This window comes from Vombatus ursinus, unplaced genomic scaffold, assembly GCF_900497805.2.
Source record: "Vombatus ursinus unplaced genomic scaffold, bare-nosed wombat genome assembly UNPS02014784.1, whole genome shotgun sequence".
In the NCBI taxonomy this organism is placed as follows: domain Eukaryota; kingdom Metazoa; phylum Chordata; class Mammalia; order Diprotodontia; family Vombatidae; genus Vombatus; species Vombatus ursinus.
The window spans coordinates 23,806,149-23,825,036 of NW_020954562.1; the positions used below are offsets into that span (position 1 = coordinate 23,806,149).

The following is an 18,888-nucleotide window of genomic DNA, read 5'->3' on the forward strand; positions in this document are numbered from 1 at the left end:
CCTTTAGCTCTTACTGTCATTGTTAATATATTACATAAATATAGCCTATCTTTCCTTAACTTCTCATTCTGTTAATGAAAAAAATATTGTATCCATAGATTTCATCTTATTTTCCATTGTAGCACTTAAAAAAGCAAGCAAACAAACATCAAACATAATTTCTTTTTTAATCACATTTAATCCTTTATTTGACAATTTATTTTACCTTATGACTAAAATTCAAATTTCTCAGCCTACTATTTCAGCATCTTTTATACATTTCTCAATTCTTTCTTACTCCACCTTTTTTTTTTACCCCACAGTACTTTGATATCTTCTTTAGCATTCTACAGATTCATTTTTTTCCATTCTTTCAACATAGCACATAGAAGGAGAAGAAAATTAAGAGAGTTTTATGGATGAGGAAACTGAGTTCCATTGTGATTATAACTTATTATGGACCATACAAATAGCAAGTAGGAGAATTAGAATTTGAGACCAGGGCTTCTAAACCAAAATTCACTAAGTGCCCTTTCATTCAGTCAACAAGCATTTATTAACACCCTACTGTGTTCAAGACATTGTGCTAAGCACTGGGAACACACATACACACACACACAAAACAAGAGAAGAAAGAGGGAAAGAAAGATAAAGAGTGAGAGAGAGGAAGGAAGGAAGCCCATCCTCAGAGAGTATATATTCTACAAGGGGACACAGCATGTGCATATATAAATATATACAGAAATAACAGAAAATAAGTGCAAGGCAATCAGGAAGGAAAGATACTAGCAGTTGAACGCAGCATGAAAGGCTTTGTGTAGAAGGTGGTCTTTGATTTTATTCTTAAAGGAAGTTATGTATTCTATGATGTGGAAGTGAGTAAGGCATATGTTCCATTCATATGATAGAGAAAATGCAGAAATAGGCAATGAAGTGCCCTCCTTATATGATACATAAGGAAAAGTCCAAATTGTCTGAGTGATATATTGTCTTTCCACTCAAAGCCTGGCTGAAATCTCTTTCAGAGACCCCAAGTATGATCATTGTAGCCATCACTCAACACATATGATTATTCTATATTATAGAATCAGAGATTCCCAAAATATTAAAGAGAACGTATATATAACCTACAATCCAGTATGCTTTGAAATATACTCATCTACATGAGTCTTGTTGTTTTGGTTTTTGTTTTAACGATTTTGAAATGTTCAAAGGAAAACTAATTTGGACACTTTAAGAATCCTATAGAAAAATTTTTGTAGATTTTTCTGTACAAAAAAATGGATGAAAATTGTCTTTAAAAAATAAAATGGAAGAACCATTTAAACTAGGGTAAAAATCACTGGGTATGGGATTTGGGAAGCAGAGATGTAAGATGTGACTTTCAAGAATAGGTAGCAATTTTATAGAGATAAAATTATTATACAAATTCATAATCACATCCATATGTAGAATCATACTTTGTTAAAAGTGTCTAATTGGATAAAAAAAATAGGCAAGTTAGACAAATGTAAAAGTTCTGGGACAAGAGGGCAGCAGCAGTACTGCAAAAAAAAAAAATCAGCTTCTATTGGTAAAGGAAAAATGAAAAGACAAGAGGAGAAAGAAATTGTCCAAGAAAACTACTTCCAGAAAGAGGTAGTTACAGATTGTTGTTGCAAGTGCCTGTTGCTATTGTATTGTACATTCACTGAGATCTACTATTGGTTAATTGGGTAGTGGACTGTCTTCCTGGAGCATTCAGTTGCAATGTATTACTTTCTAAAGCCTTACAAATCAGTCTACCATTACTCACTTCTGAGGTAATAAAGAAGAAAATCAGAATTCCTCCTTCCAATGAATTCTGAAATCCTAGAATATAAGCTTAAGACTTGCAAGTCCAAATGTTTTAGTTTTTGTTTTTGTTTTTTAATTGATACTACCTCTTAAAGACTGATATTTAAATAGAGATAGAGGAATATGTGGGAAGTAAAAGCCTGGCTATGACGGTGGTGTCACAGAATTCAGAATTCAATTAAATTCTCTGAATGATGTTTTAAGATTGAAAAAAACAGGTTCTTGACCTAGAATGGATTGCATCAAATGAGGCCTGAGAAGAATATATTTGCCTGGAGACATATTTATCTGATCAAGAGGACTTTAAATTGAAGTGGAAGTCAAAGAGGAGAAATACTCAGATTAAACTCCTAAATTGGATAACAGAGGGAGTAAGAAGTATAATGTAGAGAAAAAAAAAGAATTGTGGAGGTACTCATGATATCACAGAAGAAAACAACTGTAGAGAAGGACTAAAATGATAAATATATCCATAGATTATATCCACATTAACATTACCAGCTAATTATATTCTTAGATTATATATTGCATTGGTAGCTGGGTAGAGTAGTGCCTAGAAAGCTGAACTTGGAATCATCAAAACCTGAGTTCAAATTCTTCCTAAAACACTTATTAACACTGTGACTATGGGCACTTATTCTCTCTCAATCTTTAATTTCTCATCTTTAAATTGGGGATAAAAGTAAAACTTACCTTACAGAATTGAAAATAGTAATAATAGATAGCATTTATACTGCATGCCAGGAACTGTGCTAAGCACTTTATAAATATTACCTTCTTTGATCCTCAAAACAATCCTGGGAGGTAGTTGTTATCATTATCCCAATTTTACAGTTGAGAAAACTGAGGCAAAGAAAAGTTATGTGACTTTCACAGGGTCTCACAGCTAACAAATGTTTAAAACTGGATTTGAACTTAGGTCTTCTCGATTCCAGGTTTAGCATTCTATCGGCTATGCCACCTAGCTGTCCCTAGATATAGGAAGTTCAGATAAGATGTGTACATGTAAAATAAATGTTATATTTCTTACCTTTCCAATGGATGGACAAGAGGGAGAGAAAGACTTTGGAATTCAAAACTGAAAATACAAAAAAAGATATGTGGAAAACATTATATAAATGTCAGTTTACATATTACACATATGTATACATTATATATTTACATTTATATATTTATATATATATACTTCTGTGTGTACATACATTGTGAGACATATATATATATATATACATATATATATATACACATACATACATACATACTGGGAATAGTGGTATCAAATACTAACAATAAAGAATAGGAATTAATATCTGCTTTGCTACCACACCATAAGTACCATAGGACTTTTCCATCTAACTTGAAGCCAAAAAATTCTATTCACTTAATGTCCACCATTAAAATGTGAACTACTAAAAGGCAAGGACTATCTTATTTTCCTATTTGTATCCCTAGTAGCTTAGCATGGTATTTCACATGTATCAAGTGCTTAATAAATGTTTTATTCATTCATTCATGTATATAGTTTTTGGGGTGGGATTGGGATCCATGACTGGTATATGAAAAAAAAATGGGCATGACTTATTCAAAAGAAACAGCTCATAAGAAAGGGGTAGCAGAGTAGCTACATATGACAAGAAGATGTATAATTGTATAAATTTGAATTTGAATATATTAGAATATATCTTTCTAAATGGATTCAGGTCTCTCATTGCTTTTGCATCATTCAGTAGCACAGCATATAACTTGGTTTCACTCTCCGTTTCCACAACAATGAGTTGAAAGCTATGTCATCCAGATCTGTGATTTCATCACTGTAGAGAATTTAACTGTATAGTTCAGCAACTTGTTTGTACATTAAAAGCTTGAAGTATAACATAGAGGAGCTGAAAGATTAAGTGACTTGTCCATGGTTATGGAGTTAATGTACTAGTATATGTGAGAGGACTTGAGCCTTGGCTTTGTTTGATCCCAGTCCAGCTCTCTCTCCACTATACCAAGCTGACACTTGATAAAGAAGTACAATTGTTTTGTTTTCATTACATTTCTTTTATACTGTCTCTTTATCTTAACCTTTTATATAGAGCACCACAATATGGATGAGAAGCTTCTGTAAGATTTCTGCATGTGGGCTGACCCAGATTCTTTTGAGTGCTTAAGATATTCCCACATAGGACATTAGACATTTAGAGAAGAACATTAACACCTGCCATATGTCAGCAACATGTTAAATGGGACCCTGGTGGCCTGAGGGGAAAAATGAATGTGTTTGATTCCTAATATCCTTCTAGGATTTGATTCAGGCACTGGAGACAACGGTGTAATAGGAAAATGAGTTGGAAGAGACCTTGAGTGATTATATGGTCTATTTCCTTGCCTCAAGGTAGTTAAATGTTGAAACTATTGAGGACATCTGATTATCTTATAGTCTTCTAAGAGTGCACATGCTCATCTATTCTTTGTGATTAAATATTATACTTAAGCCTAAGGATTTAGTTTTCTCTAAGTTAAGTAACTGCAAAGTAATTATCCCAAAACCACAGACAAGCTTCTTACTAAATTAATGTTTGCGTAGAATTGTTCAACTGTAATTGTCAGGTTCCCCCAATATCACCACTTAATATAAATAAAGGTCTATTTTACAAACCTGGTTTAAGTTTAGAAATTAGAATTACATTATTAATAAATTTATTTCTGGAGGATTTTTTAAACATAGTCCTAGGAATAAAAAGTCTAACTTGGAAGTAGAAATAGGCAACTCATGACCAATTAATACATGAACTGAGTAAATGTGATGAGAAATGAATTTACATCTTAAGTGTTGTCAAGCCAATTTGTGAAGAAATCATTAATTCTACTGAACAGGATTTGCCACATGACAATGATATCTAATCCTGTAAAGCATGTTAACATCATCGACATGTCCAATACTCTACTACCAAAATGGTGTTTAGGCAAATGAACTTTAAAATATATGTACACAAGTGTAACATAAATACAAAGAAAGCTTGATCTAATTGACTTCAATTCAGTTATGAAATATCTACTGTGTACAAGAGCTTAATCTGAGGTAATGGCAAGACAAGTATTTGGTCATGGATCTGTAGTCTGGAAGGGAGGCTAATTCTAGAGATAGGTATTTAGGCAATATCTGCCTCATAGTTGAAACTAAGAGAATAAATGGAATAATTAAAGAAGATAATGTAGAGAGGGAAAAGTGGGATACAAGGGTAAGGCCCCTGAGAACAACTACATTGAGGGATTCAGAGAAAGATCTTGGAAAGGACACAGTAGAAGTAGTCACAAAGGATGAAGTCATGGAGTAACATGTCTTATGGCTGAAAGCAAAAAGACTAAGGCTAAGAAAGGGTCCTCTTGCTTAAAGAAGACTGGGTAAAGGTGCATATTTTCAAATTAGTAAATAATTGACAATTTATAATTAGGGATAATGGTATATCATACATACCGAAGGAATGAATAATGATTATGTTGTTTATAAGATTATATGTTGTTTATATATAAGATTATAATGTTGTTTGTAAGATTATAGATTTAGGGGTAGAAAGGACCTTAAAAGAATAGTCTTATTCCTCTGTTTTGCAGATGAGGAAATGGAGACAAGAAGGGTAAAATGCTTTGGTCATAATTACAAAACCAGTCAACATCTGAGGTGAGATTTGAATCCAAGTCTTCACTACTCTAAATCCAGTGTCTTGTCTAATTCTTCCCCCTCATCTCATAGGCTTGCTATGTAAACATGGGTAAATCACCTAAACTGGTGGTGGGGAACATGTGGCCTCAAGGCTATATGTGACCCTCTAGGTGCTCAAGTGCCCCCCTTTGACTGAATCCAAACTTCACAGGACAAATCTCCTTAATAAAAGATTTGTTCTGTAAAACTTAGACTCAGTCAAAAGGCCACATCCAAGGACCTAGAAGGTGACATGTGGCATCAAAGCTGAAGATTCCCCAGCCCTGATCTAAACTCTCAGCAACTGAGGCAACTCTCAAAGACTGTTAATTACAGATGAGTTTCTGACTTTTATTGATGGAAGGAGTTTCCACATCAGAAGTTCCCCACACAGATGAAATCACAGGTCTGCAAGTACCTTTCCAAAATAAAAGTATAAAATAAGTAGATATATAGAAAAATACATAAATATAACTACTACAAATATAGTATTTGTATCTTTTTTGCATGAGTAAATTTTCTCTTTATTGAGGCTAGTAATTTCACATATTGATTCAATCATCCATAAACTTTGGGTTGGTTTTTTGAACTCTGCTATGAAGTTGAGTTGTTGAAGCTTTATTTTTAAAGAACTATTTATACATAACACAAGGAGTTTAGACATAATTAAATAACCCCAATGCAGATTGTTCAGTTCATTCAGTCATGTCTGACTCTTTATGACTTCATGAACCATAGCAAGCCAGGCCCTTTTATCTTCTACTATCTCCCAAAGTCTTTCCAGGTTTATATTCATTTTTTTCCCATGAAATTATCTACCTATTTCCTCTTCTGCTATGCTCCTTTCCTTGTACCTCCAATATTTCTCAAAATCAGTGTTTTCTAATGAGTCACATTTTCTTATTATATGGACAAAGCATTTAAGCTTCAGCTTCAGTATTTGACCTTTCAGTGAATGATCTGAAACATTTTTTTAAAGTGCTGACTAATTTGATCTCCTTGCTATCCAAAGGATTCTCAAAAGTCTTCTCCAGCACCACAATTTGAAAGCATCGATTCTGCAGTGCTCAACTTTCATAATAGTCCAAATCTTACAGTCATATATGCTGTGAAACCCTAACTTTGACTTTATGGACTACTGTTGGTAAGGTAATTCTGGGTTTTATTGTTGTTGTTGTTGTTTTGTTTTTGTTTTTGCCTTTTAATATGCTTTCCATATTTGCATAGCTTTCCCTCCAAGGAGCATCATTTGATTTCATGGCTGCAGTCTCCATCTAGGGAATACCTAACCTCAAATTTACATTAAAATCCCATATAATAGCTTAGAAATTCAAATGTTCATATTTCAAAAGTATGGTTAAATTCAGCATACCTGTGTTTACTATGATTTGTAAATGAAAACCTGATTTTAGAAATAGCAAAATCACCAGTTCTCTTAATTGAAAGTAATATAGCATGAGAAGATTAATATCTTAATATCAAAAACCACAATTACATATGCAATAGAATTATTTAATTCATTTATTTGTTTTTAGTTTTCAACATTCACTTCCAAAAGATTTTGAGTTCCAAATTTTCTCCCCATCTCTCCCCTCCCTCTACCCCAAGACAACATGCATTCTGAATACCCTTTCCCCTATCTCCTCTCCTTTCTCTCACCCCCCCCTTTCTTTTATCCCCTACCCCTTCTATTTTCCTGTAAGGCAGGATAGATTTCTATACCCCATCGCCTGTATATCTTATTTGCCAGTTGCATGTATAAAGAATTTTTAACATTTGTTTTTAAAACTTTGGGTTCCAAATTCTCTCCCTTCTTCCCTGCCTACCCACCCTCATTAAGAAGGCAAGCAACTGGCGCAGCTAGGTGGCACAGTGGATAGAGCACCAACCCTGGATTCAGGAGGACCTGAGTCCAAATCCGGCCTCAGACACATAACACTTACTAGCTGTGTGACCCCGGGCAAGTCACTTAACCCTCATTGCCCAAAAAAATAAAAAATAAAATAAAGAAGGCAAGCAACTTGACACAGGTTATACATGTGTAGTCATGCAAAACACTTCCATAATAACCATATTGTAAAAAACTATCTATATTTCCCTTCATCCTATCCCACCTCCAATTTATTCTAATCTCTCCTTTGACCTTGTCCCGCCTCAAAAATGTTTGCTTCTGATTACCCCCTCCCCCAATCTGCCCTCCCTTCTATCATCCTCCCCACCCCCCGCTCATTCCCTTCTTTCCCTATTTTCCTGCAGGGTAAGATAGATTTCCATATGCAATTGAATTTGCATGTTATTCCCTCCTTAAGTCAAATCCAATAAGAGTAAGATTCATTCATTACCCCTCACCTCCCTCCTCTCCCTATCATATATTTTGATCTTCTTTGTTACCAAAGAAAGATTCTATGATGTGACTTTTTTTTGTGCAGTTTGCTCATGTTCCCAGCCAATTACTTGACTATTAAACTCTTTGTTTAGGCAGGGGTCTGCTTCCAGTGTGGAGAATGTACTGTACCAAGCTTCATGGGTTTTGTGCAACTCTTTTCAGAGATACTTCTAGGCACCTGTAAGGTTTCAGTTCTTCCAAGGTGGTATGACGAAAAGTGAGGTGTTTACTCCTTTCCTAGCCTGTGCTCTAGTCTATGAATGACCACAAGCACTCTTTTCTTTGGAACTGTAAAAACAATTTCTTCTCCACTGCCACCACAAGCTCCACCACTCCAACATTCCTCCTCACCCCAGGTCCACCACCCAGGACTGGGACTCAGGTACAAGCATAGGCAAAGCAAGAGAATATTGCTTCAGCACCAACAAGGAGATCCCTGCAGTCCCCCTCTGATCAGCTGCTTGATTCCCCTTCTGTGTGTGGGCTGAGCACTCCAGAAGCAGCTGCCAACCTGGGGCTGCTCAGGGACTAGGGTTGGACAGGGTTCCTCTCTCACCAAGTTCCAGCAGACCTTTCCTACTGACCTTCTAAGTTGTCTTTGGCATTTGTGGGTTGAGAATTCTGGAAACCACCACAGCTCCCCTTCATTCAGTCCCCTGAGGTCTGCTCCAGGTTTGCTGAGGGCCCATCTTTGCCTGTGTGGCCCACCCTGAACTAAGCTCCTCTCCTAGCTTGGTGCAACAGACCTTTCCAATCAACCATCCAGGTTGCCTTGGGTTGGAAATTTGTTTCACTTTGACTTTTTGTTCATTCTGCTACTCTAGAATTTGTTTAGAGCCATTTTTTTTACAGGTATTTGGAGGGGTTTGGGGAAGAACCCAAGCAAATTATTGCTTTTACTTTGCCATCTTGGCTCCACCTATGCAATTATTGTAACTAGGATGCTCCATTCCAAATGTGTATGATGTGCCCATAAAATCTTTTCCATTAGAGGGCTGGCAAACATTAAGTGGGAAACATCTGCCTGAGTCTTCCAGCTCCTAAATACCCCAAATTAGTTATGCTTTAAGAATACATTTGTACTGCAATCAGTGGAGCCTATGAGAAGTAAACTTTTGTTACCTGCAAAATGAAACCTGAATCTTATCAGAATGTCCTTAAGGAAAGCAAGAAAGCAAGCTTTTTTTCACCCCTAGCTATCACTTTATTCTTCTTGGCAGTTTACCAAAAACATGCGGCCTACAAAAAAATAGTTTGAGTTTAATAAGTTTTTTTATTCATTTAGTTGAGATGATTTTTGTCTATTATGTTGGTGTTTTCTAATGATGATCTTTACATTAAATTAAATTGATACAATTATGAGAATTAGTATTGGTCTACATATTTGAGATGTAAAAATATGAGTTTTAATGAGAATTTGGCAGTGGATCTGGATGGAAAACAACATAAATTATTTCTATGTTTCATTATGTTTACATCTGGTTTTGTAAGAATCTGTGTAGAGAAAGTATTACAGGATTTGTTCCAGTAGAATTTTTATGATTTTTCTCTACCCTCAGCCCCCAACCCCCATAATGTATACCATTGATTGGTGAAATGAATAAGAGGTAGACATGTTCAAGCTCTGGTTTTGTTACTTACTAGCCTTATGACTGGACAAGATATTTCACCATAGTTTTCTCATCTATCATATGAGAAGGATTGGACTAGATTGTCAAAATAGTGGACTCCAATTTCACCATCCTTTACACTGCAACAGAGTCAATTAACTAGCTCCTTTGAGGCTTAACAAATAATATCATTTTAAAGGTATCAATTAAGTAAAATAAATTACTAAGTTTTGTTTTGCTTTGTTTTATTGTTTTTTTTAATTCACAAGAGCATCAACACAGAAATAAAAGGCTAATACTTCTAATTGCTCCTTGTTTAGGTGATAATCTGGTAGGTTACAAATAGAATTCTGCTCCAGAAGGATTTTACATGATCATTAGAAACCTGTAACTACGGAATACACCATATGGAAGTGTGTTATGTTACTGTGATGCTTATTGACACAAGAGATAAAGTGGTTTTTTATAGTTTTTTTTAGAAAAATGCTTTGTTGATGCTTTTTAAAATAATAATTTCATTTCTCAATGTATTTCTTACCACTACAACCCTCTCCTTTATTAAATATATGTGTGATTTATTGATGATTTATTTATTTTTTAATCATGCCCATTTCCCCTCATACACTGAAACTTCACTTATAGCCCCAAAATAAAAATAAACAAAAAATCCAATAAAGAAATTATGTCCAACTATACATGTGACATTCTATCCTGGGAGTCCTCCATCTCTGTGCCTTGTGAAAAGGTATATGTTTTATTTTCTTTTTTAAAGGGGAATTCTTTTCTAATGGAGTATTTTCCATTCCTCAGAGTTGAATTTCCTTTCATTCATATTTTATTTACAGTAGGGTGGCCATGATGTATAATGTTCTTTTGGTTAATTTATTTCACTCTACCTCAGTCCATACAAATCTTTCAATGTATATGCATAATTGTTTATATGTATGTGTGTGTGTATATAGTGCACATGTGTGCATGCATAAGTATATGTATATGCATGCTTACCCAGTAATGCTATATTTTCAAACATATACATAGTATGTAGTTCTTTTAAAACCATTCATATCCTTTGACTATTTATCAATTAAATAATTATTCACTTTTACATATTGATTTCAACTTCATATGTATTTTGGATATCAGACTTTTATCAGTGAAATAATGCAAATATTTTTTCTTCTCTATTGTATTTCTTCTAATTCTATGCTTAATTTTAGTAGAGAAATTTTTTTTCTTTTATTTTGGGGAGTCAAAAGTATCTCTTTTATTTTTTATAATCTTTGTTGTCCCATGTTTGACTAAGAATTCTCCCCTAATTATGATTTTGAAAGGCATCATCTCTCACTCTCTCTTCTAGGAATTTTGATTGGTAATTTGTTTTGTTTTATGATGTGAAGTTATGCATTAGCTCACTCTAATATATCATGTGAAATTTCGACCAATTTTTTTTACTTTTCCCAGAAGTCCTTGCCTTCCCCAGTAATTTCTGGTCTGTTGTTCAACAAATACTATATTCTAGTTTCAATTCCTTTTGTTCTTTTGAAATTTTTGAATCCATTGTATGATCTACTTTTCTGTTATCATTGTTTTTAATCTACTTATAGATGTAATGATTAGCATTTTATAAAAGTTTGATGTCTGGCAATGCTATGCCCTGTAATTTTGTAGTTTCTTTTTCTCCTTATTTTCCTTAAGATTCTAGAAGTATGGTTCTTCAAATTAAAAAAAAAAATTCTACTTCTGAATGGTATTCTACCAGTAATTCGATTGGTATAACACTAGATCTATACATGAATTTATACAGTATTGTCATTTTTATTATATTGACAGTGTCTCAACACTCATGAATATTTCTCCAATTATTATCTTTCTTTATTTACTTCAACATTCTGTACTTTAATTTTTGCTTGTTAGTAATTCAACAACTAAATATTTGTCACTTTGTAGTGATTTTGAATATAATTTTGTTACCATCTTCCTTTTTATTTTATAGAATTTGCATATGATTTTGTCAATTTGTTTTTTAAGTAGGAAATCTTCTCATAGCTCTTAATCACTTGAATTAGTTATTTACTGATCTCTAAATACATCATGATCTGAAAATGAACATAGTTTTGTCTTCTCTTTGCCAAGACTTTTGATATTGTTTTCTTGTCTCACTGTTTGAGTTAGCATTTCTGTAGTTGTTCAGTCATTTTTCAGTCATGTCTGACTCTTCATGACCACATGCAGGGTTTTCTCGGCAAAGGTACTGGAGTTGTTTGCCATTTCCTTCTCCAATATTTCTGAAACTACATAAAATAAGAGTATGTAGAGAATACATGTTTACCCTGTTGCTGTACTGGGACTTCTTCTGATATTTCTCTATTATAAATAAAGTTAATTTTGATTTTAAATATACGATTTGACTATCTTAAAGAAAATAATCTTCCATGTCTATTTTTTAGAGATTTTAATTTAAGTGAATGCTGATTTTTTTTGTCAAACACTTTTTAGTATATATGAAATTGTCTTTTTTTAACTTACTTGTTTATATAATCATTGTTAATTTTTTTCTTAATGTTGAACTATTCTTGTATCTCTCAAAAAATCCAACTGTACATAGGATATTATTTTCTGATTTTATTTCTATAATATTCTTTTGATTATTTTATTTAATCCTTTTCATTATTAATGATTAGTGGAAAATCTCTATAAGTCACTTTTTTATGTTTTCTCTCTTCCTTGTTCAATTATTTTGCTACCCCCATGACATACTGACACAGAGATGTGGACATATAAACACACATTCACTCTCGCATCTTGGCAATATGTCTTTGGCTTGCTCAATTTAGTTTTCTTAAATCAAGTATTTTATATTTTTGTTAAATCTCATTTTCTTTGAAGTCTCAGTTTTTTCTGACATACAATTATATATAGGAATTGTTGGTATTTTTTTTCTTTGGTTGTGAATTCAAACTGTTCATTATTTGTTTGTTAGTAATTTGATTTTCCTAATTTTTGTCATCAGAGAGTTTAATGGTTTATTTATTATTTTAAAAAGTAATTTAACATTACTGAAATCTTTTTTTAATTTTCAAATGTGTCTTTATGTAGTATAGTACCTATATTTATATTATATTGTATAGTATACCAAATTTCTGTAGTGTCTAGATTTCTTATTTTGTACTTGTTTTAAGGTTACTAAGTTGTTTAATTTTTAGTCTTTTAAATCACATACATAGTTCATTTGTTTTATTTTTTCTATTTTGTTAATATTAGATTTTTAAAGATATATAAAATTTTCTCCAAGTATTTGATTAATTGCATCCTAAAAAATTTGTATGTTTTTTCATTGTATCATTATCTTTAACATAACTATTATGTGTGCATTTTGTTCCTTGATTAATGATTATTCAGTATGTCATTAGTTTCTCTTTGGATCTGTACTCTTTGTTCACATTTATTTTATTTAATATTAATTGTATTGCCTTATAGCCATAAAAGAATGTATTTTTACTATATATGTGTTGTTTTAAACATTTGTTTAAGATTTCTTTATGAGCTATCACATGACCAATTTTGGTAAAAGTGCTATAAATTGGTAAAGTTTTAATATCTATGTCTAATTTATCCAACCCTTCATTCAACTCTACATTTTTTTCTTCTCATTTTTGTTGGATTTTGTCAACTCTAAAGTTGGAATATTGAAGTCTTCTACAATTTTTGTACTACTATAAATGTCTTCTTGATTTTTGCCTAGCTTTTCTTATAAGTACTAAAAAAGCTTTGCCATGTGGTGCATATAAAGTTAAAATTACTCTCTCTCTCTCTCTCTCTCTCTCTTTCATTGATTATGATTTCTTTGAATGCAATACAAAATACTTGGCTATATTTCCTGACCTTACTAGTTTTTGTTGATGCCTCATGTGAGATCATGATAGGTTTTGTACCGTGTCCTCTTTTTCATGCTATGCATGTCCATAAGGTTAGAATGTGTTTCTTTTATGTAGTTAAGTTTGAATAGAATCTTGTCAACAACAACAAAAAAAGTATAGTTAAGATATAAGCAAAATGACATAATAATTATGTTTTATAGCATATGGTTCTTTCTGTAACCATTTTTACCCTTTCCTTGCTGATAAGAGGAAGAAAGTTGTTTTTCCATCAATTTTGTGGAGTAAAGCTTGATCTTTGAATTAATCTGAATTCTCAGTTCTTTAAATGTTGCTTTTATTTACATTATTGTAATCATGGTGGATATTGGTATCTTGGTTACTCTATCTTCATTTGGCATTGATAAGTAACATAATTCCCAGTTTTTTTTCTTAATCCTGCTTTTCTTTAGTGTGTGTGTGTGTGACATGATACCATTTGATTACATTAAAAAATGGCACTCTGCTTAGCTATCCTCCAGGGGAAAAGAACTCACTTTGCAGGGTTTTTTTAAAATATATATTTTATTTTATTTTAAACTTAAATACAAAATGAGTAAAAAAAAAAAATGCCATGGACAGTAGACCATAAGAGAAGATTCAATATAAAACAATACATTTCCATTTCAAGAAAGTCTATATAACAAGTACTATACATTGATTTTAAAGCTGCCTAGCTTTTCTTTGCTTCCTTGTTGGTTTTCTTTTATTCTCTGCTGTGCACTTTTTACTTTAATTTCCTCCCCCCACCAAGAAGGCTACAATTAAGCATGGATATATCTATATCTACATATAGATACAAATGTATCTATATATATTAATCTCTATATAATATATTTGTGTATGTGTATGGTTATAAATACCTTATATGTGTGTATTTATGTATGTATATCTGCATATATATATCTATATATCTAAGCACATATAGGCATATATACACATATAAATAAACATAGCTATTCATAAACATACACATATATACCATAGTGTTCTTTTCATATTTGACTTTCTGTCACTGACTTCCTTGGCATACATGTTCACTAATGGAATCACTGAGTCCAAGGCTATGAATAGTTTAGTGACTTTTCTCACAAAACTACAAATTGTTTCCTAGAAGTGTTCAAGCAATTCACAGTTGCACTAAAAGTATATTAATTTGGCTGTTTTGCCATGACCCCACCAAGATTTACTACTTCCATTTTTTTCTTCAATTTTCTTTGCCAATTTGTTGGACGTGAGGTAAAACTTCAGAGTGAACTGTTTTAATTAGTATTCTCTTATTATGCATGATTTGAAGCATTTTATGTTTATCACTTTGATTTCTTCTTTCTCTCCTTTGACCACTTATCTTTTTCCACATAGTTGCTTCATATCTGTATCACCTCCTTTTACCTTTTTTTTTTAATTTTAATTTTTTTTTTGCATTGCCAAGAACATCAAAAGCATTTATTAAAAGTCTGTTTGTGATCTGGTGCTCCATTGAAATCCCTAGGCTCTTCATGTTTACATGGAAACATACAATTTAAGCCAAATCAGGCCTGAGTAGGGAACATATTTCTTCCCTTAATTAAGCTTCCATTCCAATCTTTATCTCTAAGCCTATTGCCTCAGTTGCAAATAGTCGCACAAGGCCCTTCTACTGAGCTATCATCTTTGGTTATCAGAGAAGCTAACAGGCAGTAGGAGGCTGCTCACTGTCTAACAAGATTGAATCAAGAGTATACACAAGCGGGGTAGTAATATATAATGAAAGACACAAAAACACAATCAAATCTGAAGTCCCAGGGCATGAGGTATGGTGTGGGAAACCTCAAGGAAGATCTGCCTTCTGAAATCTGTTACTGCAGGAGATTTTAACAAGATGACAATAACAAAGTTCTTGGCTAACAATCATTTTGGTTTGTTTTGTTTTGTTTTATTTTGTTTTTTGCTTGTTTGTTTTTCCAGTACCTTCCTATCTTGTTAATTTTATTTCAGGGAGGAACTAAAAAGAAAACAAAATAGATTTGCACTTGCTCCTGCTGCTTCAGACTTCATTTGCTAGTAGCTTTTGACTGAAACTATTTGAAAGGTGAGACCAGCCTCTGCTTGGAAACTGAGCAGCAATTTTAGGTGTGACAGGATTGGAAGGGGCCATAATGGCCATCTATTCCAACACCTTCACTTTACAAAGGATGACAAAACTATGCCCAGATAGCTTTTAAGTGAATTTACCATGGCTACCTACACAGCCAGTTAGTATATGAGAAAGAATTTGAACCCAGATCTTCCCTAATTCTATGCTCAGTACCCTATGTACTATGCCATATGTGCTAATGAGATGAATCCTAAATCTGTTAGCTTACCCTTTCACAAGTTAACATTCATTAAAAACAGCAATGAGTTTCCATGTGGGAACAGGATCTATTAAGCAACAAGACTATGCATGTTCTAGCAGCATGGAGACCTCTCATCTACTTTCTCTGTGCATTCTACTTTTATCCTGCTCATTCACCTTTCCGGGGTTCTCTCCATTTCTCTCCAATTCTTTTAGGATCTGCCCCTCCAACTTCAAATGTTCTCTTTCCATTAGTATGCACTTTTTGTCCAATTCATTTTTTACTTGTCACCATTCTTTCCTATATATTCCACTTTGGTCAATCAGTGATACACATTTCTTTTGAGAAATGGAAGAAGAAGAACAGTCCTACCCTCAGTCTTAAAGTGACTTTAACTTCCAGTGGGAAGGAACATTATTAATTCAGTCTTCTGATATAGGAAAGGATTCTCAGGAACCATTGTTCAATGTGACAGGGTTCCCTCACCACTAAGTATTTTCTTCCTAATGTGTGAGAAATAAGAAAATATGACAAGTGGCATGTCCTAAGTCCATTAAGATTATGAAGTTTGAATTTCTTGATCTATTTTTAAGTGATTAATGAGGAAAGCTATTAATATAATGCCTTCCTGAACAAGCTATAGCATAATTCACCCAAATCACTAAAAATAGATATGACCTAGCATGTACTTAGCACCATACTAGTCAATGTAGGGGATTAAAAGGGTTGATATGAGGGAAGGACTTTGCAAACCTTGGAGTGCTATATAAATTGGAATTAATATTATTGTTATTTCTAAAACCCAATCTGCTTAGTCACACACATGTATGTATATGTATAATTATATAATGCATATGTACACCTGTAGTATTTTTGTGTGTATGTATATACACATATACATATACATAGTATATGTAACTTCACCTCTCTGGGCCTCAGTTTCCTTTCCATAAAATGAGGAGTTTTGGCTATATGGACTCTACAGGACTAAATCAGTTCTAAATCATGACACATAACATAAAGATATAAAAAGATGTCCAAGGCAGTACCTGTAAGACAGTGAATAACAAAGGGGAAAGGACATGGGACAGGAGATAGCAGACCTATGCCCCAGTTCTAATTTCATAACTTTCTACATACAAGGACATGGCAAATCAGATTTTTTGGGTCTTCATTCCATCTGCCAAATGTGCCAGATGATCCATAAATCTGCTTCTAGATTTTTTTAAAGGCATAGCACAGTATTGTTTTTGGTTCTTTTTTTTTTTTAAATGCTACAGGAATAATACAGGCAACAAGTATGAGAGTTCAAATGACAGAGAGATGACTTTCAAATATAGCTGTCAAATAAAGCTTCAGGGAGAAGATAAAATCTGAATTGGGACCTGAAGAATAGGTAATATTTTGATAGACATAAAGGGGGCATCAGGAGACTTCCTGCTTAGCTATCCTTAGCAATATTATAATTATCACTTGACATTTCATTACCTTGCAGCTATTTGGAATGAGGAACATAATAATGTGTCTGTCCATGATTTAGCTCATCAGGCAATAGTCTTGGAAAAGGGGATACTAATGGGGCATGTGACTTGATGGAAAATGAAACTTTCTCCTGTTTAGAAGGGAAAGATCTTCTTGTTTAAAAACTGACTTATTTCCAATCCTCTACACTGTTCTCTTCCATTCTAAGGCTATGTGCCAGAGAAATCCAATTATTTACCATCTCTTCTACATATCTTGTGTTTTCTCATCTTTGTTTCCTGGCTACCAAACTAATGCTTTTTACATTATGACCTACCATCTTTCCTATTATCCATCCTGTAAATCATCTCCATCTTTTTTTTTAATCAAAGACTTCCTTTTCTCCAGGGGTTTTGTTCCCCCAAGATTAAAGAATTATTTAAAAAGTGCTCCACACTGTATAGATATCAACATTCTCTCCCATAATTCTGTGCATCTCGGACTACAGAAATATCATTGCCCCTACATCTTCAAATTAACATCCTCTGGTCATAACAGTAAGTCTTCCCAAAGGGGACCTTCTGGAGAAAAAAAAAAGCTATTTCCATGACTCATGTTTCCTCTCTTTGTAGCATGGACCAACAGTCTAAGCAGGAAAAGTAAACTGGGGCACAAGGAGGGCATCCACCAGCAAAGCCACAGATGTTGACAGCCATCAGTTTGGAGACAAGCATAAAGGGATAGCTCAGCATAATGGTAAAGAAACCAGTTAATAATTACTTAATTTCATTCGTGGTGGAAACCCTACTTTCCAGTGCATAGGTGTGGAAGAGGTAGACCAATGAATTACAGACCCATAAGGAAATGACGTCCCCCAGAAGGCGAGGAATAAGGCCCACAAAGAATCCTAAGAAGCCCTTCTCTCGGTAAATGGTTACTATGGAGTTTCACAGTCCACAGTATTTGATCTCTCTTCCAATGAATTGTACCATAGACCTCAGGGAAATCATAGGGAAGGGTTGTGTAATGATAACCCTGTCAAAGCTGGATGGGCCATCTTTTTCTGCAGGAGATGGAGGTCCTTGTTTTAACTCCTCAGCTTTGTCACAATCCTGGTATCACTGCAAAACTTTACTATGGACCACAGTTTCAATGGCTTCAGAACACAGTCTGGGAGTTAAGCCTTTAAAGAGCCTAATTGTTCCATCAATACTCATAATATGCTGAGTATAACAAAAGAGGACAGAGAGTTGACAGACTTGACGTCCAAAAATATTTCTTTCTGAAGTCGGAGGAAGAGGTTTGTATCCTGCCTGTAACCAGCACCTTCATGTGTGTGAGTGACTGTGAGGGGATAGTGAAGCCCCAACCCAGCAGCACCTGACAGGCCGCCTCCATCGTGATGGCACCCACAGATGGACTGACGGACTAGTGGGCCAGCGAACTGAGCCAGTGACTGACCTGTTCCCAGGTCACAGGCCAGGGCCAGCAGCAGTTTCTCCAGGTCTTTCCCTAAGTGTAAGAGCAGGACAAACAACATGACATGCGTCTTGTCTAACTTAAGACCTGAAAAAAGCTCTCAAGTTAGAGATTAGAGAGTGGTGCTAAGATTATTGTTGAGTTTTGAGGCAATGCCAGTACACTATTTATTCTATAAGTTAATATTCCTGGTTCTGTAAGCTTCCTTAACCAGCTT

The 18,888-nt window shown here is 33.9% G+C and overlaps 1 pseudogene; it reads right to left on the reverse strand.

Moving 5' to 3' along the window:
* Positions 1 to 17,722: 17,722 nt before the first annotated feature.
* On the reverse strand, positions 17,723 to 18,590 carry LOC114046514 (annotated as a pseudogene).
* Between the last annotated feature and the right edge of the window lie 298 nt (positions 18,591 to 18,888).